The sequence below is a fragment of the Schistocerca gregaria genome, chromosome 2 (genome assembly GCF_023897955.1).
Source record: "Schistocerca gregaria isolate iqSchGreg1 chromosome 2, iqSchGreg1.2, whole genome shotgun sequence".
Taxonomy (NCBI): domain Eukaryota; kingdom Metazoa; phylum Arthropoda; class Insecta; order Orthoptera; family Acrididae; genus Schistocerca; species Schistocerca gregaria.
Window position 1 is genome coordinate 215,266,028 of NC_064921.1, and position 23,264 is coordinate 215,289,291.

Consider the following 23,264-nt stretch of genomic DNA (forward strand, 5'->3'; position numbering starts at 1 on the left):
TTAGTAGACGAATAAAGACAACGTTATATCACTATACACTGGAAACCATTTGTATAGTAATCTTCTACAGACATGTGTGTAAATGAAAATCAAAAACAAAAGTAGTAATTGGGTTTCGAACACGTGGCGCGCAAAATTAAGAAGCCACGACGCTAACCACTGCGCCACCATTTCATCTGAGGATTTGACGCAGTAAAAGGCACTTACAGTACCAGGAAAATACCACGACAACTTTGACCGTTGGTTTCTCAGACATAGTCGAGTTCTATGGATACGCTGAAACACGTGTTAGCTTATTTTGATCCATTTTCTTATAAATCGTGTTATGTCACTTGCCATGTTCTCGTGAGTTTATACACTCCTGGAAATGGAAAAAAGAACACATTGACACCGGTGTGTCAGACCCACCGTACTTGCTCCGGACACTGCGAGAGGGCTGTACAAGCAATGATCACACGCACGGCAAAGCGGACACACCAGGAACCGCGGTGTTGGCCGTCGAATGGCGCTAACTGCGCAGCATTTGTGCACCGCCGCCGTCAGTGTCAGCCAGTTTGCCGTGGGATACGGAGCTCCATCGCAGTCTTTAACACTGGTAGCATGCCGCGACAGCGTGGACGTGAACCGTATGTGCAGTTGACGGACTCTGAGCGAGGGCGTATAGTGGGCATGCGGGAGGCCGGGTGGACGTACCGCCGAATTGCTCAACACGTGGGGCGTGAGGTCTCCACAGTACATCGATGTTGTCGCCAATGGTCGGCGGAAGGTGCACGTGCCCGTCGACCTGGGACCGGACCGCGGCGACGCACGGATGTACGCCAAGACCGTAGGATCCTACGCAGTGCCGTAGGGGACCGCACAGCCACTTCCCAGCAAATTAGGGACGCCGTTGCTCCAGGGGTATCGGCGAGAACCATTCGCAACCGTCTCCGTGAAGCTGGGCTACGGTCCCGCACACCGTTAGGCCGTCTTCCGCTCACGCCCCAACATCGTGCAGCCCGCCTCCAGTGGTGTCGCGACAGGCGTGAATGGAGGGACGAATGGAGACGTGTCGTCTTCAGCGATGAGAGTCGCTTCTGCCTTGGTGCCAATGATGGTCGTATGCGTGTTTGGCGCCGTGCAGGTGAGCGCCACAAACAGGACTGCATACGACCGAGGCACACAGGGCCAACACCCGGCTTCATGGTGTGGGGAGCGATCTCCTACACTGGCCGTACACCTCTGGTGATCGTCGAGGGGACACTGAATAGTGCACGGTACATCCAAACCGTCATCGAACCCATCGTTCTACCATTCCTTCCCCGGCAAGGGAACTTGCTGTTCCAACAGGACAATGCACGTCCGCATGTATCCCGTGCCACCCAACGTGCTCTAGAAGGTATAAGTCAACTACCCTGGCCAGCAAGATCTCCGCATCTGTCCCCCATTGAGCATGTTTGGGACTGGATGAAGCGTCGTCTCACGCGGTCTGCACGTCCAGCACGAACGCTGGTCCAACTGAGGCGCCAGGTGGGAATGGCATGGCAAGCCGTTCCACAGGACTACATCCAGCATCTCTACGATCGTCTCCATGGGAGAATAGCATCCTGCATTGCTGCGAAAGATGGATATACACTGTACTAGTGCCGACATTGTGCATGCTCTGTTGTCTGTGTCTATGTGCCTGTGGTTCGGTCAGTGTGATCGTGTGATGTATCTGACCCCAGGAATGTGTCAATAAAGTTTCCCCTTCCTGGGACAATGAATTCACGGTGTTCTTATTTCAATTTCCAGGAGTGTATATGCATCTAGGTATCTTTTACAATCCAATATGTGATTTCTGAATCTCTGTCTGACAATGATCTAATAAAGCTGGAACCATCCCGTGTCTCAGGGTCTTTTCCACCTCATCCTTGAGGATCTTGAACATAATATGTGTTACTGTCGCTTGAAATTTATTGCAGAACTGTCTTTCTCCTCTGTCATTCCTACTACCAAGCCCATTTTCTCCCGTAACTCATTTTTCTATTCCTTCCCCTACAACTGCGTTCCAATCCCACATGACTATGAAGTGTTTGTCGCCCTTTAGATACTGATTTACCCGTATCATATACTTTCCCTATAGTCTTCATCTGCCACTTGCGATGTTGACATGTCTACCTGAACTATCGTTGTCGTCGTTGGTTTGCTGTCGATTCTCATGAGAACAGCCCTATCGCCGAACTGTTCGCAGTAATTCACTCTCTGCCCTGTGATTACGTAGTTTTTCTTGGTGAAACAAATGTTGATGCTCTTCAACGGTATGCAGCAGGATTTCATTAACCTACTCCCCTATTCGTAATAAATCCGGTTCCACTATCTTAATTTTCTGCTGCTCTTCATTTCAGTCTGTGTTCATCTCACCATAAAATCTTATATGCTTTCAGATTCACTTCACTGACCTCCGCTATATATGGATTGAGTCTTTGCATTTTCCTTTTCAGATTTTATAGCTTTCCAAGTACTTTCAAATTTACGACATTCCATGTTCCAACTCGGAGAATCTTTTCCCGTCGTTGATTATTCGATTTTTTGCTCATGGACGCCTACCTCTTGACAGTCTCTTCTCGGAGATCCGTACGGGGGACCAATCTGGAATCTTTTGCCAATGAAGAAATTACCATTCTTTTTCCAGTTACAAGCCACATGAACTATGGGTACACATTATTTGTCTTAAATGTAGTGGTTTCCATTGCCTTCTCCATCCTCATGCCATTGATCATTGCTCCTCCACCTTTTAGAGGTAGTTTCCCATCACAAGGGAAAGAGGTAACCCAGAACCTGTGTCCGCTCCTACGCGTTCTTGACAAGGCTATTGACACAATGAGGGTGAATTCTTATCCCTAAAGTTTTCGGCCACCATTGCTGATAATTTGACAGTTTAAGCAGTTGTAGTGGTCGAACCAGAAACCGACGACGTTTTGATGACAAGTTAAAGTTTTTTTTTTTAATTTCCTCGCATTTCTGAATGTACCTCAGCCTATAGAAAGAAGGCGAAGTTAATATCACCTTAAACGTAAGAAGAAGCTCCACTTCAGCCGTCGGTCCCTGTCAGTAAAGACCTCAATAACGTCTACCAAAAACAGGAAATGAGCATACAAGGAAGGCTTTTTTTTTTTAAATCCATCTCATTCGCACCACGCTGCAGAGATTGGCGATCACCGTTGACATCGGCGAGTGAAGACCAATATGGTGACGACGCATCAGTAGATCATCGATGCGCATCTTCTACCAAGTGTGTATGAATAACCGTTGAAGGGAACGAATCTTTAAAATGAAAGAAGGGACCTATGTGAGCTGTTTCTAAGACGGATGAGCCAGCTGCGGGGTGGGGGGATTGCGGAAAGCACTCCGGAGAAAGTTCGAGAAATGGTTCAAATGGCTCTGAGCACTATGGGACTTAACATCTGAGGTCATCAGTCCCCTAGAACTTAGAACTACTTAAACCTAACTAACCTAAGGCCATCACACACATCAATGCTCGAGGTAGGATTCGAACCTGCGACAGTAGCAGCAGCGTGGTTCCAGACTGAAGCGCCTAGAACCGCTCGGCCGGCGTTCGAGAAATATTGTTGGTATTTACTGTTCTTGACACTTGCACCATGTCGGCCGTTAAGATATTGCCAGAAATCGAGGACTGATTTGACAACACTACCAAACAGGTAGGGACAGAACGACCGGTAATCTAAGTCCCTGAGTGGATCTTTGCCCATGGGAAATAGTCAGTATCCGGGAAGAGCAGTATTTGTCCGGTAATGGTGTCAGGGGTCAGGCGTGAGATGAATGCCGCCATCTGTTGGACCCAACGCCAAATATCGCCCGCCTCCACGAGCTATCGACATTCAGGCGAATGCAGGTGTGACACGTTGAGCTTCCATAGGTTATCCCATATCATATCATCTGGAGGCGCAAGGTGACAATGGAGAGAGGGGAGAGAGTGTGGCAGATATGATACACGAATTGGGATGGAAGTCATTACAGCATAGACGTTTTTCGTCGCGGCGAGACCTTTTTACGAAATTTCAGTCACCAACTTTCTCTTCCGAATGTGAAAATATTTTGTTGAGCCCAACCTACATAGGTAGGAATGATCATCAAAATAAAATAAGAGAAATCAGAGCTCGAACAGAAAGATTTAGGTGTTCGTTTCTCCCGCTCGCTGTTCGGGAGTGGAATAGTAGAGAGATAGTATGATTGTGGTTCGATAAACCCTCTGCCAAGCACTTAAATGTGAATTGCAGAGTAGTCATGTAGATGTAGATGTAGATATATGTGCCGCATGGGCGTGAAAACCAATAGACCACATTTCAGTGGTCCATGTGTCCTGAAAAACGGTGAGTAAGAGATAGAAGCGGGATATGGACCTGGAGGAGTGGCTGGTGTAGTGCATAAAACCATCCCTATCTCCATGTACGTACACCCACGTGTTCATGAGTCTAAGGTTGGTTATTATGGCGGGGAGTGCCGCACATGAAGCGTAGTGTGGCACTTCGGCACCTGGGTGGAATTAAAATACCCACTTAAAGTTAATTCGTCCTAACGTTCCATAATAAGGGGCGCGACCGCATCGGCGAGGAAAGTGGACCGTTTAAAGCAATCGGTATCAGGACCGTTTTAAATACTGTTTTTCATCGCATGGGCTCTTTAAAAAAAAGTTGAACGGTGGATTCACTGGTATTTCAGGGTCATAAAATTTTAACCAAGCTTTTATTTATTTATTTATTATTCTTTTACATGGGAACAGTTGGAAAAGTACCACACTCCTGACCAAAGGTCGGCTATAGACTTTAAGTGGCAATATATCAAAGGATACGGCACAGTGGCCCATAAAATTTGAAAAGAGAGGCTAAGCTTTACAGTTGCGGTCAGCAGAGGGGCTGATCAGTTGAATACATGTCGGCTAAATAACAATCTACGGTAAAATCTAATTGAAAGAAATAATTCTTTCAGACTTTGAAATCATTAACGCAATTATTTTTTAAACAGATTGGCAGCGCAAGTTTTGAAGTAAAGTCGAGTGACTGAATAAAACCACATCAGAATCTAGTAAAACCTTGCAAAGGCTCAGGGCATGCTACACTTAAAATACAAATAGAGCAATCTGTAGCTGAAATCAGCTCAGTGGATGTACAGTTATGAAGCCACGCTTTACCAAGAGCCGCTTAAGAACACAAATGAACATTTCTATAGCCGCAGTACATTCCACACTTACAATTATAAATAAAGCAACATTTCTAATTTTCAGATTAAATTTGCGCAACAGCCGTTTAGTTAAGCCACGCTCTTCCATCAGCCACTTAAGGAACCAAGTGAACACTTCTAAAATCTCAGTATATTCCACACGTAAATTACAAATAGAGCAACATTTCTAATTTTCAAGTAACGTTCTGAAGTTTTAAGCAAGTAACTTAGAGTTTGTTAGAGGTAAGCTTGAGTTCTTAATATCTATCTATTTAATAATAGCCTTTAATTAAAAGGCGATAATTCTTTTTTGTAGCGCGTAGTGAAATTCACCTCTTTCGGTCGACAGACTATAAGGGTGATGAAAGGGTGTTGCACGTGCGTTCACGCAGTTACCGTATTTTTTACACCTAAAACATAATTTGACCAATGCTGGTCATTTGCTATTACATGTCGATGAAGTGGCGTCGTTTGTTTACTCACGCTTAATTTTATGTAATAAGATAAAATTAATCATGGTAATATTCTTCACTCAGTGCGTGTCGGCAATTAGAAGTATATCTACATCAACTGATAAAAACACCTATTCGACCATCTGTGTACGGGTTAACCGAGATTATTGCATTATAACGTTTACATACTATAGTTTCGCTGTTTTATGTCCTGTGTCATCTTTCATTAATAACGATGGGTGCGTTATGCAGCATTCGTTGTGAAAGAGCCGATATATTCTAATACTGTAAGTGAGGATAGTGCGTTCTAACTTACATAAATCCATGCATAATTCATTATATTTGTCATAACCTGGTGCAGAGGCTTTATGTTTAAGATCTTCAACCTTCCTATAACTTATTTGTTTTAACATATAACTGCGTTCGTCTTTCATTTTTGACAGTCATGACCTCAGTTAGTCATGTGCTATGTTCCCCGCCATGTTGATTTGCAGCGCGTTATCTACTTCAACTTAGTTTCACGTGAGCTTCCGAGACCCACCGCACGGCGTCCATGGAAACGAGGCGCACGCCAGAGTTTAATTTAAGTTTTGGTGTTGACTTAGTACTCATGTACCGCATTTTTTAAATGTGCATACACCTATTGAGGCTGTTTCAGTTTATTTCTACACCATGCCCTCTTAGACATATAATAGATTCAGGTATATCGTCTGAAGAAGGCTCAATTACTTGGGCTGAAACCTAGGTAAAGGTTGGTTTCATTACCGCAATCGAGGCTGATAGTTTCATATATATAACATTATCACGATTTCTGACCGTGCTGCAATGTTGAAAATACAAAAATATCAGTTTTTAAACTTGTCCTGGCTCTCTAGCCGAAGCCGAATAACAACTTACAAGAAAATAATCACTACAGATTATACCTTAAAAATACATTTCTTTCAAAGCCCTACAACTTCTCTGCGGAGGGCCCCGCATTGGTGTCCTGTTCGAAACGCGCCAGGTGGGCTGTTGGCTCTTAGAAGACCAAAACAAGCAAATTAATTGCCACACTCGTGACAATGTTTTTTGAAGAGCCACAAACGACCGCCAGCGAAAATCGTAAGCTCAGGCGCAGGCACACCAAACCACGCAGCCCTTGCCAGTGGAAAATTCACACCAAGGCACATCTGCATCACGTCTCCATCTCTCGCCCAGACCTCAGACGACCTCCGTCCGAACGCCGGCTTTCCTCGCACTCCCCTCCAGCTTCCTGTCCTTCCTCAGACCGCCCCGAAGTCGCAGCACCCTCAGCGCCCCCTACGAAGCTCAATGTGCAGCCACCAACGCGGGTTGATGGGCTGGACGCTTCAAAAAAGAACGAGCCGGGTCATCTTAACCACTCTCACCAAAACTAGAAAAACCCGAACCTGCACTCCGCCCGACGTTCTCTTCCCAATACTGACCAATTCCACTTCACCTGTCTGACATGGACATGGGAGAGTTTTCCCTTGCTAAGGCTACTCACGAGAAGATTCATTGGGCTCAAAATTCTCACGACTTTAGAGGCACCAAGCAAACGCAGAGCCAACTCACTGAAAGAACCCGTCTTTCCCTGTAATGCTGCACTGCGGTTCTGGACGAAAACCCGACCACCCACTCCAACCTTAAAGAATGCATGACCTGTGTTGTTAACGCATAGCTCACTCGTTCCGCAAACGGTTGACGATAGCATAGAGTGGTGGTGACATGTTTAACCCCATTCTGAAAACAGAACCTTTTAAAAATCTTAGGCTGGGGCGTTGTCAGTCACTTGTGACCTAGGAGGTCCAAATCAGGAGCAAATGTTCAACAGATGGCGAATGGTCAGTGGAGTCGTGACACATGTGCTCGACATTAACCAAAAGCAGAATGCGTAATAAGCAACAGTTAAAATAACAGAGACATAATATTGATTGCTGTTTCACGGAAAATTTCAACCGCTGCCTACCCTAAATTACCATGCTATGAACGACAATTGGAGCGGCTCATTCAGGCGAGCTAACTTAACTGAGAAAGAACTCTCCTGGGAAACCTATCCCCATGGAAATCGAAGAAGTGCTGGGACTAGGTTGAGTTACACATAATTCACTATTACATGAGATTATAAAACACCAAATATATCGACACTCCTTTGGTCCTCAATGATGACACGTTCATGAGATGCCACTTTAGCTGTGTGTACTCCTGCCCCGTAGCCCCTACACCATATATATATATATATATATATATATATATATATATATATATATATATATATATATATATATATATATACTGAAACGCCAAAGAAACTGGTATAGTCATGCATATTGAAATACAGAGATATGTAAGCAGGCAGAATACGGCGCTGCGGTCAGCAACGCCTATATAAGATGACAAGTGTCTGGCGCAGTTCTTAATTCGGTTACTGCTGCTACAGTGGCAGGTTACCAAGATTTAAGTCTGTTTGATCGTTAGTTGGCGCACGAACGGTGGGACACAGCATCTCCGAATTAGCGACGAAGCGGTGATTTACCCGTAAGAGCATTTCACGAGTATACCGAGAATATCAGGGATGCGGTAAAACATCAAATCTCCAACATCGCTACGACCGGAAAAAGATCCTGCATGAACGGGACCAACGATGACTGAAGATAATCAATCAACGTGACAGAATTGCAACCCTTCCGCAAATTCCTGAAGATTTCAGAGCTGAGCCATCAACAAATGTCAGAGTGTGGACCCTTGATGACTACACCACAGAGACCTTTACGCCTCGCCTGGGCCCGCAAACATCGAAGTTGGGCTGTTCATGACTGGAAACAAGTAGCCTGGTCGATGAGTCTCGTTTCAGATTGTACCGAGGGGATGGACGTGTACGGATATGAAAATAACCTCATGAATCCATGGACCCTCCATGTCAGCAGAGAACTCTTCAAGCTGGTGGGTGCTCTGTAATGGTGTGAGGCACGTGCAGTTGGAGTGATATGGGACCCCGATACGTCTAGATACGACTGTGACAAGTAACACGTACTTGAGCATCCTGTCTGATTGCCTGCATCGCTTCATGTCCGTTCTGCATTCCGAAGGACTTGGGCAATTGCAGCAGGACAATGCGACACCCCGCACGTCCACAATTACTACAGAATAGCTCCAGGAGCACTTTTCGGAGTTTAAACACGTCCGCTGGCCTCCAAACTACCCAGTCATGATCACTATTGAGCATATCTGGTATGCCTTTAACGTGCTACCTCAGAAGAGATCTCCAGCCCTCGTGCCCATACGTATTTATGAACAGCCCTGCAGAATTCATGGTGTCCGTTTCCTCCTGCACTTAAGGACATTCCATTATCTAGAGCCGGTAGCTCCAGATTCAAATCAGTCTCTACCAGGACCGTTTTAAACACCAAAGTTTCACACAGCATGGCCCTTTAAAAATAAATTAAATGAAATTACAGAGAATTACAAAACCTCTGACCGTAGCCAGCTGTAGGTTTTAAGTAATAATATTTACGAAAGTATGGCGCCATGCCCGAGTAAATTAGAAGCGAGTGATATTTTGAGATTTCATCTCAAATTCGCCTCAATGGCTGACTGATTAAAAATATGCAAAAATCGTTCAAAAGGTAATACCAATGTTCAAACTTTTAAACAAAATCTACAGCACGATTAGCTACAAAAAATCACCAAAGAAGATGGATTTCGATTTAAAACTAAACTCTCCATAACGGTGGATTCTATGTAATTTCAAAGTCATACATTTTTAACCAAGCTTTTTCTCTTGCATTTTTTTTATAAAGGAACAATCAATAAAGTGCCATACTCTTGACCAAAGGTCGACTACAGACTTTAAGTGGCATTATTTCAAAGGGTATGGCACAGTGGAGGCAAAGCTTTAGGCTGAATAATAAATTAGAGTAAAATCTAATTAAAACAAGTAACGCTTTTAGACTCTGACGAAATTAACACATTTATATTTTAAACTGAGTGGTAGCACAAGTTTCAAAAGTAAATTCGTCCCTGGGGTCGAGAACTGAATCAAACCAGATCACAAACAACTAAAACCTCCTAAAGGCTCAGGGCACGTCACACTTAAATCACAAAAAGAGTAACAGTTCTAATGTTTGGATTAAATCAGCGCAGTGGCCATTTAGTTAAAAAAATGGCTTTATTAATAGCCACTTAAGGAACCAAGCGAACAGTTCTAAAGCCTCATTATATGCCACTCTTAAATTACAATTAGAGCAACAGTTCTGATTTTCAAGTTACGCTCGTACAGTTTTAGGCAAGTAACCATGAGAATTTACTCAAGATAAGCTTGTGCTTGTTAAGTTAGCACGGCTCTCCAACCGAATAACACCCTGCAAGAAAACTGTAGATGCAGATGATACTGTAAAAATACATAACTTTCAGAACCGTGCAGCTGGTTTGCAGAGGGGTCCCACTTCGGTATCCGATTCAAAACGCGCAATGTCGACTGTCATCTTCACTAAGACCAGAACAAGTGAGTTAGCTGCCACTCTAGTGACAATGTTTGTTGCAGAGCGAGAAACCAATAAGAGAAAATCGTAATTCAAGCACTGACAAACCAACCCACCCGTCCGGAACCGGTGGAAAATTCACTCCCAGACGCGTCAGGATCACGTCTCCACTTTCCTCCAGGACCTTAGACGGCCTCGGGTCAACTCCTCTACGAAACTCGAGGTGCAGCCGCCAACTCTGGATGACGAGGTGGACGGTTGAGAGACACCTTGAACCGTGAATTTACTTTAAAAAATTTTTTCTTAGAAAAATTTACTTTATTTACTAGCGATTCATCAAAAACATTAACACATTTTAATCATACTAGGTGAGCGTGGAAGAAGTTGTCAGGAGGTAAGTGATGGAAAATGAAATTACGTTTAACAAATGTGAATTTTATTCATTAAAACCTTTTTCAAAACAGATTTAATATTATAAGCAGAAAAGCACCCTCGGAATATCAAGTTATAATTTTATGTAGAGGCGCAGACAGAACAATATTAATAGTATGAGCCTTCGGGCTGAGAAGCTTGCCTGCTCCCTTTCAACACGGCCGTAGTCATGACCGCTCACAACAACCTCTGAAAGAGTACACTGTTGCAAATCTGCAACAGACCAGATTACTTTAAACAAAACAACTCACACAAACACGTAAACTATGCACCCCGTAAGAGGGAAGGAAATGGTACAACACTCAAATTATTTGCCACCAAAGTGCAATTAGTTTTTTAAGGGACTCTTACGGTGTAAGGGTGGTAACCTTATACCCCAAAATGACTATTTAAATAACACACATAAAATTCAGACTTACATAAAATGTACAACGTGTTCTACATTACACATATACCACCTCGTTAGATGATAGGTAAGATAAAAACATATTTCAAGAAATCGGCCTTTAAGCAATAAATTTGTTAACACCGAATCCGACAAACATGACAGAGGCAGCTATTAACGTATGGCAGATTGACGGTTGGGGGTTACTAAACAACCCGAACCGCAAATTACTCTAACCCTCCCCAATCCCACAAGAGAAAAACGGACCACCCAATTCACAAATAACCACCTTCCCGCGGGTGGGCAAACGGAGAAGAATGGTGGGACGACCCCAAAACAAAGCGGCTTGTAACCTAACCAAGATAAGAAGTAGAATTTAACAAGTAAATGAAACAAAATATCTCCAGTCACTCAACTTCTAATGAAATGCGATTTCTGGCGAAGACCTGGCGCAGCACCACCAATGCTCTCCCGAACCGTCCGCTACCAGCCGCTTCAACGGACGCAGAAAGGCGCGCCGATCTCCCGTCTCACGGCGTCGCAGCTCGCCCCGGCTAGCCCGCTGTCGTGGTTTCGCTCCTGTAGATCTCGTGTGAACCGCGAAGCCACAACCCCTTTCTATACGGCGCTGCCCACTGGACTCACGTGGGAATCTCACATGCGCCGAAGCTCAAGGCGGACAAATCATCTCGTGTCTCAGTGCCCGACAGACCAACCGACCGATCCAATCGCCAATGACCGTTGCCCGAGCAGCTCGAGCAGACTGGCGGCCTAATGCGCAGACTCAGATGCAGGAATTCAGCCCCGAACGGGCGACCACTTACTGAGTTCTGTTACTGGCGGAGTGGCAAGACTCTCATTTTCTGCCTTTAAAGTTTGGTCCAAACGGCACATATACTAACACTCCGACAGACAGACACTAACTGCCGCACAAATGCAAACGAGAGACAGACCAGCAGCTGGTGACGCGAGACTAACCTAGCCTCACTCCAACTACGTTAACGTACGGCAGACTGACAGACACTGACTGCCCGACACTGAGCCGGTTGACCAACTGACTAGACTCAGACTGACAGACTGACCGACTGCCGATCTCATAGCGCCCCTGAAATGCGCGAGAATAGGCAACTTTTCCCGTTTCCCCACCAGAGGGAGCCACCAAAGCTGCGATTGCCACAGCGCCGCCACCGCCAGAAACAGAAAGCGACTGCTTTACACTACGCGCTGCGGCGTGCTCTTCAAAACAGCAATTTTTGCCACGCCTCACACCTTTTACATACTGTGGATGCAGGTGAAGATCATCCCCTATAAAGTTCTCAGTTTCAGAGGGCCTTGGTCGTGTATATTCTCCCTGGAATGCGATCTTGATCGTTGCCCGGCAGTAACAGTGTGCCAGGTTTGATCGTTGGAGGCACAAAATACACGAAACCGAGGGACCCTCCGCGACAGGGGTGACCCGAGCAAACGTCTGCGCCTCACGGCTAAGCGAGTCGAATAGCTCCAACACCATGAGTGACCCCTACACTAGACATCTACTCTAAACAAAGCTATTTTTCCGCAAGAGGTGGCATCTCTATGTCGTATACTGTATACCGTTGAACAACCAAAACATTTGGTCATGTGCTTAACTCAGTTAAAACTTCCAGGTTGAGAAATCTTCGTTGATATGTATGACGTTTTGTCTCCTAATGCGGGAGACATCTCCGAAGGTAAAACGGCACCTGCAAAGGTGTTTCACACAGGCGGGGCCGAAACGAATGGGAATAGTCTTATACGGGGTGGTTCCATGACGATTTTATATACAAAATAGTAATTAAATCAAGACCCTAAGCCGTCGACAGGCATTGATATACATCAACGGCGACAGTTGCAACTTTGTGCCACGACCGGGACTCGAACCCGGGATTTCCTGCTTAAATGGCAGACGCTCTATCCCTCTTTTTTTTTTTGTTGATCGTTGGATTTGGTCGTTGCGGACGTCACATGACATCCGGTCAAGTTCGTTTGTTGATTCTTCCACTCAGTTTTTTTATTACAGAGGCCAACCAGCTCTCTGACGGAACACGCTGAGCTACCGTGCCTTCTATCTTGCACGCTCCCCGTGAGACCCACATTCCCAGCTTAATGTCCATACACTACAATCGTAATGCCCATTTTCAGCTGTTCCCGCTGGTGTATATCAACGCCTGTCGACATCTCAGGGTCTTGATTTAAATATCATTTCATTCTAAGAGAGCTGCATGGTCACCGATGGTATCTGTTCTTTCGGACATATCCGAAAAAACGGATACCATCTTCATTTATTATATACAAAATGGTTCAAATCGCTCTAAGTCCCCTAGACGTAGAACTACTTAAACATAACCAACCTAAGGACATCAAACACATCCATGCCCGAGGCAGGATTCGAAAATGAGACCGTAGCAGCCGCGTGGTTTCCGACTGAATGGTCTAGAACCGCTCGGCCACAGCGAACTGCCGTTATATACTTCCAGGGATGATGGAGAAGGGTAAATTTGGAGCATTGCTCCCTGGTCCGGAAACGACCTATTCGAAAGTTATAAATGAAAATCTTTGTGATACCTCTGGCAGTGGAATACGTGTCGTGGTATTGTTCTTGCTAGGACTGAAGCCCAGGAAAATTTGAGATATGGTAACCTGGACGTTAAGTAGAAAAAAAGTCGAGTAAACATGGGTTCTTCCAAGAATACCTTAAGAGCTAAAAATTATTACTCATTTTCGATACTGTGAAACCCATCGTTCCTATTGAAGAACTGATCATACCTCTTCGACATTTTTCTTGTTTTGGTCCATACTATCACCTCTGGAAGTTACCTACTCTACAAACGTAGCAACAGAAGTATCGGTACGTGTATCCCACTGTTAAAGTTATCAGTAATGAGAACGAGTTTTACATATAACTTTCGACTAGGTCGTTTCTGTATTAGGGCCCCTTACCTCAGATCGATACATTTACCTTCCTCCACCACCCATGAAAGCCTGTAATATCACCACAGTATCACCTTTATAACGACCACCGGCACTCAGCCTGGAAGTTTTAATTGGAGTAAACGGCGAAACAGCGGCCGTGAAAGCCTATACTGTTTGATTAATCACCTGTTCTTTCTACTGTTCTGTACACGCACATATGTAAACTGTCGTTATTGGCTATCCTCACTGGTGTTGTAATTTTAATGGCTAGCAGTGTATAAACAGCTGCTAAGTTCGAGAGGAATCGGCCCTCGCCACTACGAAAGAAACAGGCACACCTTGCTACGGTTCGCGCGACTTCCACCCCCCCCCCCTCCCCCTTCCACCGACGGAGAGTCCTCCATCGGGCATGGGTGTGTATATTGCCCTTGGCGTTATTTAGTTAGTTAGTTTAAGTTAGATTAAGTAGTGTGTGTGCCTAGGGATCGATGAACTCAGCAGTTTGGTACCCAAATTTTATACTGTCTCAGTCCTGTATCTTCGCTCATCGAACACTACAACGCACAGAAATCTGGACGGAAGTAATGATACCACCGTAAAAGGCCACCCTGAAAGACCAGTCGTAATAAAACTGCGAAGGCAACCGATTCCGGTTACCACCGGAGCAGATTGTGAAGTATTTATTGAATTAAAGGAGTTAACGTGAAATGGAATGCGGCCACTGATACGTCTGCCGTAACCTGTAACTGGAGAACAATACAGGAATCGTGCGAAGTTGTCACAATAGTTATTTTTCCACTATTCAGATGGTCCTTGATCGAAACCCTGGTTAATAAATGTATTGTAAGACAGCACGGTGTGCATCAAGCAATTCTCCAAGCATATGCATACGTCTGCCCTTATAGTAACTCCAGGCGATCTGAGCTCTCAGCAAGTCGATACGCACCGAGCAAGGTGGCGCAGTGGTTAGACACTGGACTCGCATTCGGGAGGACGACGGTTCAATTCCGCGTCCGGCCATCCTGATTTAGGTTTTCCGTGATTTCCCTAAACCATTCCTGGCAAATGCCGGGATGGTTCCTCTGAAAGGGCACGGCCGACTTCCTTCCCCATCCTTTCCTAATCCGATGAGACCGATGACCACGCTGTCTGGTCTCCTTCCCCAACCAAGCAACCAATCAAAGTCGATACGCCACTACATCGTTCAGGAATTGTGTTCACAGTGCCATAGTCAACCTTCTGAAGCTTTAAACCGTACTACCACTTTTGGTCTCCTTTAAATTATCAAACGAATGGCTCTGATTTCAACAATCAGTTGTCATAAGGTGTTAAATGATTTTTCCTGTGATCTGAATAACTGAAATAAAGCAGCATTTATAACAAGGGTCTAGTCAACCGAAGTGGTAAAATAATATTAAACTTAAAGAAATAATGTCGGAATCGATTGAGGAAGATCCTACAGATTACAACTGGAACGCGAGTGTGTTACTTGGTCACAGTGATGATCGACATTAGAGATTAATGGTCTATGGCCCACGTTGCCGGAACCAATTATATAGTCATTGATTATATCCAAAATTGAGAGTTTGTCAAGGGTTCCAACATAAATAACTCTCTGTCACGTGATCTCTTTTTCCAAAACCTCATTTGGGTTTATCGTAGTTTCTCCCAAAAAATTAAGAAGAATGCAATAGAAACTGACAAAGAACCAAAAGCTGGATAAAAACCAGTTCAGAAACTCAGCTCATTAGAAAACATTTACTGCAAATAATATAGTTGAATGAATCTTGGTTATGATGATGTTCTGATTGATCATATGTTAATCTCTGATTTACATTCGAAAGGAACAGATGCTCTGTTTCCGCATTTTTCCACTATATGTCCAGCAATTTTACGTTCTTTTATACATGCTGTTCTCAATGAAGATACAGTCTGAAAATAACGCGTTGCCATCCATTTGACACTTTTTTAAATGCTTATTTTGCCACGATGCGTTCTACATCAGCCTTGTGCATCCATTTGTTTGTCATACGTTTATCATTTATCTAAGAAAATAACATGCAAATTGCTCACCACATACAACAAAGGCTCTATAGGGTATACACTTCTGTTGCCGAAAAAAGTCATTTTCGTTATTCATAGTAGCATACAAAACTGATACAGAACCTGTAAGCAACATGGCATTCAATACCTATGGGAAGTCGGTAGTTCCGTCCTCATCACATTCGTAAAACGCTAGAAAATATGTTCTATTTCGGTACAATTGTAGGCAACATTTCAGTGAGCTATAAAATTAACCACATTGTTAACTCACTTTCATACAAGTACACTAGATGGACATTATCAGTCGAAGGGACATAAGAAACAAAAACCAGTAAATTATTATTTAAAGTGAAATAGTCATCTTGCAAGGGGACATTCCCATGTGACAATAAACGAAGTTGCTGAATCTTGGCGTCGTGTAGAAGGGGACAAAATAGTGTAACACGCATTTTTTGTTCATCCTCATTTAAATTTTACTGAGTAAAACACACCCCAAAAGCTGCATAAACATTTTTAAGTAAAAAGGGAATGTATAAAAAATGTTTTTCACATAAAAGTTGATAAGTTATGTCATTAATATTCTTCAAAATTGTATAATCAACTTTTATAATGAACTGAAATTTTACAAAATATCTCATCACCAATCATTAAATTTGAAATAGGAAAAATCTGTTTACAACTTAAAGAAGCTTTCAAGTCATATACATGCCTGAGTAATAAAGTTGGTTTCTGAAATCATTTGTGGAAAATAAGCTGTACACAATGCGCTGTAGGAGCATTTTCCATGTACCTAATTAAAATATCTAAACATTCATTGTTATTCTAATTATTTATTTTACGTATATTTGTTTTGTATTTCAAATTGTTATTTTATGTTTTCCATTAATGGGTTAATTGAAAGTGAAAAATAAGTCATTATTATTATAGGTAGTATGCTTAAAACATAACTTTTTTTACGTCATGGACAAAGTGTACGAAATTTCTTCATGTAACATACACGATGCAGAAGGCACTGTAAATCTAAATTCAACAGGATTTCTAACTGTCACAAGTGATCCTCTAAACAATCTGATTTGCATCATGCATATTTCAGTACATTGGTAAGCCTTGGCGAAGAGAACTGATTGTGTACTGATAAGTGCAGCTTGACTGTATTGTTCTCCAGTGGAGATTATCGTCCTAACCATTCAACAGAACTAGATCTGAAAATCTTCTCACCAAGTTCTTCCAACATCGAATATATTTCAGGGCTGTATCTGCGTCATCGAGACCTTTGGGACCACCATGTTTCTTGTCCCCGGGTACGTCACTCAAAACTGCTTTTTTCACACGGTCCACTTGCTTTTTCGTAGTTTTAAAAGAAACTAATAGTGGGTTTGGACCGAAAATCCGAAAATCTCTTTTGGACGCTCCAAATGCCCATGAGACAGCACTTCAATCTGGTGAACAGACTTCTGACCAGGTCAAATGCTATTGGGAAGATGTTTTCTTTCCCAGTGAGGGAGAAATATGTGTATTACTAAAAGATCCATGCGGTGGTCCGTGTTAAGGACCTGTTCACATTATGTAATCTGGGAACAAAGAACTTCCTCCTCTGGTGATCCCAGAGGGCTCGACGAAACAGGTACAGCCATGGTATGTACGCAGATTTCGATTCTGGAAGAACTTTATGAGAAGACTCTCAGATCTAGTTCTGTTGAATGATTATGATGTCAGTCTCCACTTGCGAAACAATATCATCAAGCTGCAGTCATTAGTACAGAACCAATTCTCTTTGCCATGGTTTGCTAATGTACTGAAATATGCCTGATACAAATGAGGATACTTAAAGGATCACCTGTGACTATGTGAAGTCCTGCTGAATTTTGTTTCATATTGTCTTTTCCATTGTGGATATTATGTGAATAAAATTTCGTTCATTTTATGTATGTGGTGTTTAAAAGCTATAAGTTTCAAGCATTTATTAACAAATTATCGATATTTTAATTATTTTCTATCATAATAAGAACTTATTATTTTCATTTAACAGAATACTTATATGTGAAACGATAAACTATAAAACAATCAATATGAATGTTAAACGTAAAATAACAATTTAAAACATAAAAACATTATATAATAAATAGTTATAAGAGTAATGAATGTTTAGATATCTTAATTAGATACGTTGAAAATACACGGACAGTACATAGTTCACAGATTATTTTCCAAAAATGGTATTTCAGAAACCATCTTTATTATACATGGATGATGTAGCTTAAAAGCTTCGATAATTTGCGATTTAACAAACGTTTCCTTTTTTCAAATTTAACTAACGGTGATGAGGTATTTTCCAAAATTACAAATTATTACGTAAATTCATTATACAGTTTTCAAAAATATTAAATAGGTAAGTTATCAACTTATATATGGAAAACATTTTTTATGTATCATCGTACTGAAGATATTCCCTCTAAACCTAAAATCCCATATTCTGTTTTGGTGTGTGTTTTCCCTCATTAAAAGTGAAACTGGTACAAACAAAAACAATATGTATTGCACTATTTTGGACTGTTTCGCCCCTCCTCAAAAGGGTTGAGAGAGACTTGGGGATTAAATTACAATGAAATGAATACTCTTAGCTGCATACAGGCGTTGACATAAGCCAACGGGGACAGTAGAAACTGTGTGGCCCGTCTGGGACTCGAACCCGGGATGTCCTGCTTAAATGGCAGACGCTCTATCCAGAGCGTCCCAGACGGGCCACACAGTTTCTACTGTCCCGGGTGACTTATATCAACGCCTGTATGCAGCTAAGGGTATTCATTTTATTGTAATTGTCTGAGACACCGAGGACACAGAGGATAGTGTGACTGCAGGCACTTGTCTCTGGCGCGCCTCCCGTGAGACCCACATTTCCAACTTATTGTCCTGCACTATATTCATAGTTCCCCTGCCCATCACACTCATTACTCGACGATTTACCCCAGATTCACATAAGAGTTCGGGCACTGTTCGTGCATCCGCACAGAAGAAGATGGTCAAATGTCCTGTGATATATGAAGATAGTATCTGTTCTTTCGCAACATCTGTCCCTAGCTGTTCTAGTACTTCGCTCTGTGCCTGTATCGCCCTGTGTGCTTGCAAAACATTTCGTTACTTCCAGCCAGCATGCAAATCTGCTTTAGATTGCTATGGAAACTGACACTCACTCGTACATTTTACATCAGTTAATTTATCTCACTGTAATTTATTATTCAGCCTGAGGATGGGTCTCAGCCATGAATTTATATGAATTCATATTTGATTAACGTTCGAGAAAACTGACTTGTAACAATATTCCTTACTTAAAATAAAAGTTTTCGCTTAAGTAGTTGTGCTTAAAGTGCAAGTGCATCGAGAAAATTTCACTCCTAAATGGTACTTCGTTTACATGCTCTTAAAGAGACACAACTTGGGATGCAGATGTTACCAAGGTAGCAAGTTTATTTATTCTTCACCCTATCAAACCATGGTTCACTCATCCATCAGTGTTGCTGGTGGATTATTCTTTTACATTTCACAAGCTTTGCAGCTTAGCCATCAAAATCTTTACCACTGAATCTTAATTTATATGCTTTCGTACTAAAACATTACAAATTGTATTAAACTGTTTTGGATTCATGCACGAACCGACGGTTTGCACCAAACAATCACACATTAAATCAAAAGCACACTATATCAAAAAGAATAATCAATTATTTTTAATGCCCAAACAATTTGCTGATTAACTCATTCATTATTTCATATCATACCATGTGATACTTAAGATCATTATGAAGAACTATCATAAAACAAAATTGACAACATCAGACCATAATTCATACAAAACATTACCATTAATATACAAACCTCATCATAGGTCATTACCAAAATATAACACCTCATCATACTTCATAAGAAATCACATATATGCGTCACAAGATAATACAGATAAACAAAATTCACATCTGAAAAACACAAATCATAACAGTCAAATCATGAAACTAAAAAATATTTTCACAGTAAACTACATGTGAAGTGCAGCTTAATGAAACAACATTATGTATAGTAATTATTTTCTCTGTGGCGGTACCTGCGTTATTATTCCTGATTAAAGAAAATATCTGTAAACATAAGTTTTAACTACTATGTACATTTTCATTTACTGTCCAGTGAGGTTTATCCACAATTTTCGTCCTTTGTCTGAATAAAACAGTTACAATCCTCATAAAATTCTAATACTTTTGTATCATTATTGTTTATAATTGTCCCTGAAAATAAAATCATAGAAAACAAATAAGAATTTATGTTATTTCGAGGCATAGCTAGTTCGTCGCACTAGGTATTACTGTCACTGTTCGAATAAGCTTTACTAGCTGGAGATCGCTGTTCATTCACACCTGGTTCATCTTAGCGTTACGGATGGGGTTCAGATTGGAACAAGATAACCAAATTTCGACTGGGTATGGTTCATAGTGTGCTATTTCTCCAAAGTTCATTGTATACACACACTTATTATTCGATTTTCAAATTCTCGAAACGCAATTGACTTTAATTGTGTCCTGCAGAGACGTCTATAATCAGCTAAGGGTATGGGAGTGTGCTACTGTAAAATGGTGATCACGACACTTACTGTGTTCCAGTTGACGAAGGGTTAATGACCTTTGATATTTGGTGTTTCTGGTAGTGACTAGTGTTGACGTAAAAAATGGTTCGACATTTGCATAACACATAGCTGTAAGTTCATAATTTTTTAAGCACCTAGTGGTGAAGTGCCGTGTCAGAATGTTCTCCCAACATGGTGTGTGGTCTCACGTGGAATAATAGTAGTCAGCATACGTCAACAGGATAGGTACGGTGCCTCTCGGCAAAGCCGGCGGCCCATCAGTGAGTGCCATAGCCTTTGAAACTCGTCCTTGTGTTGGCTGCGTGATCCGGCACCCCACAGCTTCGAGAAGTAGCCACCAAGGACGGGGAGTGGGGCAGTGGGGTGGGGGGGGGGGGGGGGGTAGCAGAGGGAGAGAAGGGGGCGGTGGGCGTTCCGGCCAGAGGTATTTGTGATCAGCTGCAGCTTCGTCCTCACTGTCCATTGTAGTCTGGATTCCCTTTTTCCCTTTCATTTCCTCAGGCAGTGGATCAAAATGGCAGCCCGAGACAGCAGCGTCGCACCGAGCTGACCAAGTTTGACCGATTTTCGAGGTGTGTGTGTGTGTCCATCAGTTTCTCGCAGTCCAAGACCCATCCAGAGTAAAAATCATCACCTAACGACTGCGAATGCCCTCGTATTTCTCGTTCTCGTGTGGCTTCAGCAGCCTCAAAATAGCTTACAAACAATAATTAGTTAGACAGTTTTAAGACCAATACAAATCATTACACACACAAATATTATTAATGTATGCATTCGTATACCGTTTCTTTTTAAAATTCATTACAAAATTAACAAATTTCATCAACGAAATCATAGTTTCTTTCCTCTGAATCAGCGCTTTAACAAAATGAGATTAGATATATTTACAAAGGTTACTCAACGAAATCTATGCTTCTTTTGCTTACAACCATTTTTTTAACGAAAATTAAACTACTTAAGTTTGCAAGAGATAATAACTGAAATTTATATTTCTTGTTTCAAAAGCTGCTTATACCTTATAAATGCAAAATTGTCTGCATAAAGTGAAATTAATTATTTAAATTTCAGAGTTACATGTATCTCCTTCATTTCTACTTTTTTACCATATAAATAATAAATTCGCACTAATTAGACACTGTGTTGGGCTTAGTTTGTGTACAAACTGGGATATGGATTCGTTAATTTTTTTGGTTTACATGCACTTCGATAGGCCCGAGAGATCTATCAATATTGAGTGGTTATGTTGCTACTGCCAGCGCCAGCAGCAAATTATGTCACCTCTGGCCTACCGTGGCTACCGACAGTTCCTAATTTAGCTATTGTTACCCTCCATTCATTTTAAATTGTCATCCATTAGCTCGTTTATGAAAATCAGTGTCCCTCTTTCTCAGCTGTAAATCGTACAACCGTAAAAGAAGCACACATATAATTTGTTCGCCACCTACACACGAAATTATTCTGCACCACTAGTCGTCGTTTTCTGTGATTACATTTTACCTGTTTCTCTTTATTCCTATTTTACCTCTCACCGTCTTCCGTCATGATTCGTTGTCTGTCCCCATATGTGTTGATCGATCCAAGATTTCATCCTTGTAGTTCGCCTTCTTTTAATCTTCACTTTGGTTTCGATACTGTCATGTGGGTAACTCTCATAGAGTTCACGTCATATCAACAATACCTGGGTATAACTAAAATTGTCACATCTTAACTTCATCAGCACATAAAATATTTAAATCAGCCCTAAACTTCTTCTGCCTTAAACATCCTCTATACAAAGTCATACGTAAATGGCAGCCTCCTTTATTAAACTTCATCTCCCACAACTGACAACCCATCAGTTATCACAACATGGCAGCGAGTGTCCTTTGCCTCTCTTAAACGTCTTAAAATATCATTTTTCATGACAATTAATCCTCAATACTCTACTTGTGCATTTACAGCCAACAATCGTGCAACGTTCCTCTTCTTCGTAACTCCGTTCCCATCTCCTTGACTTCCCCTGACAAGTACGTTTATTCCATGCGATTTCAATTATGTGTTTCCCTGGCTTTTGATGACGGAACATAGAATCGGTATCATGTCTCCATTAATGCTCTAATTGTTTTAACATGTGAAATGTGAAACTTCTTCCTAACCTATCCTCGGATCTCCACGCAATTCCACTTTCCTAGATTCCTACAGCGCCTGACCATACTCTATTTTCCGTACCTCTGACGTTCCCAACTCACATGTGGTACGTGTTCTTAGTCCTTGACTGAAACAGGCCTCTCCATGGATCACCTTCATCATTACTGTCGAGTGTCACTTCGTCATTACGATCACGACAACTTCCGTTCATCCCAGGCAGACATGCATCCAGAACTACTCTCACATATGACATTTCTTCATCCTCGCTTGTCTCTTCTATATTTTCCGTTGTGTTGAACAGCATGTCGACAAAACCTCTTAAAGCGAAAACGGCCAAGTCTTATTCCACTAAGTTAGAGCTCACGAAGGCAGTTTTCTTATCAAGTCACACGTCCATACAGTGGAGTCACTCGTACACACAAGTAGCCACTCGTCCATACATCTTCCTGTTCGTCGTCATCTTTAACATCTGCTTGCATCTCTTTAATTCGAACTAGCAGGGCATCACATGGTCCCGGTAATGCGTCATCCCTATCATCTTGCTCTTTAACTAATGAAAGGGGGAGCAACACTTTCCGTCATAGAGT

The 23,264-nt window shown here is 42.2% G+C and overlaps 1 protein-coding gene across 1 annotated transcript in view; it reads left to right on the forward strand.

Annotated features, from left to right (window-relative positions):
* Positions 1-23,264, forward strand: part of LOC126335706 (Down syndrome cell adhesion molecule-like protein Dscam2) — a 326,975-nt gene that overhangs the window by 59,403 nt on the left and 244,308 nt on the right. The window lies entirely within an intron of this gene.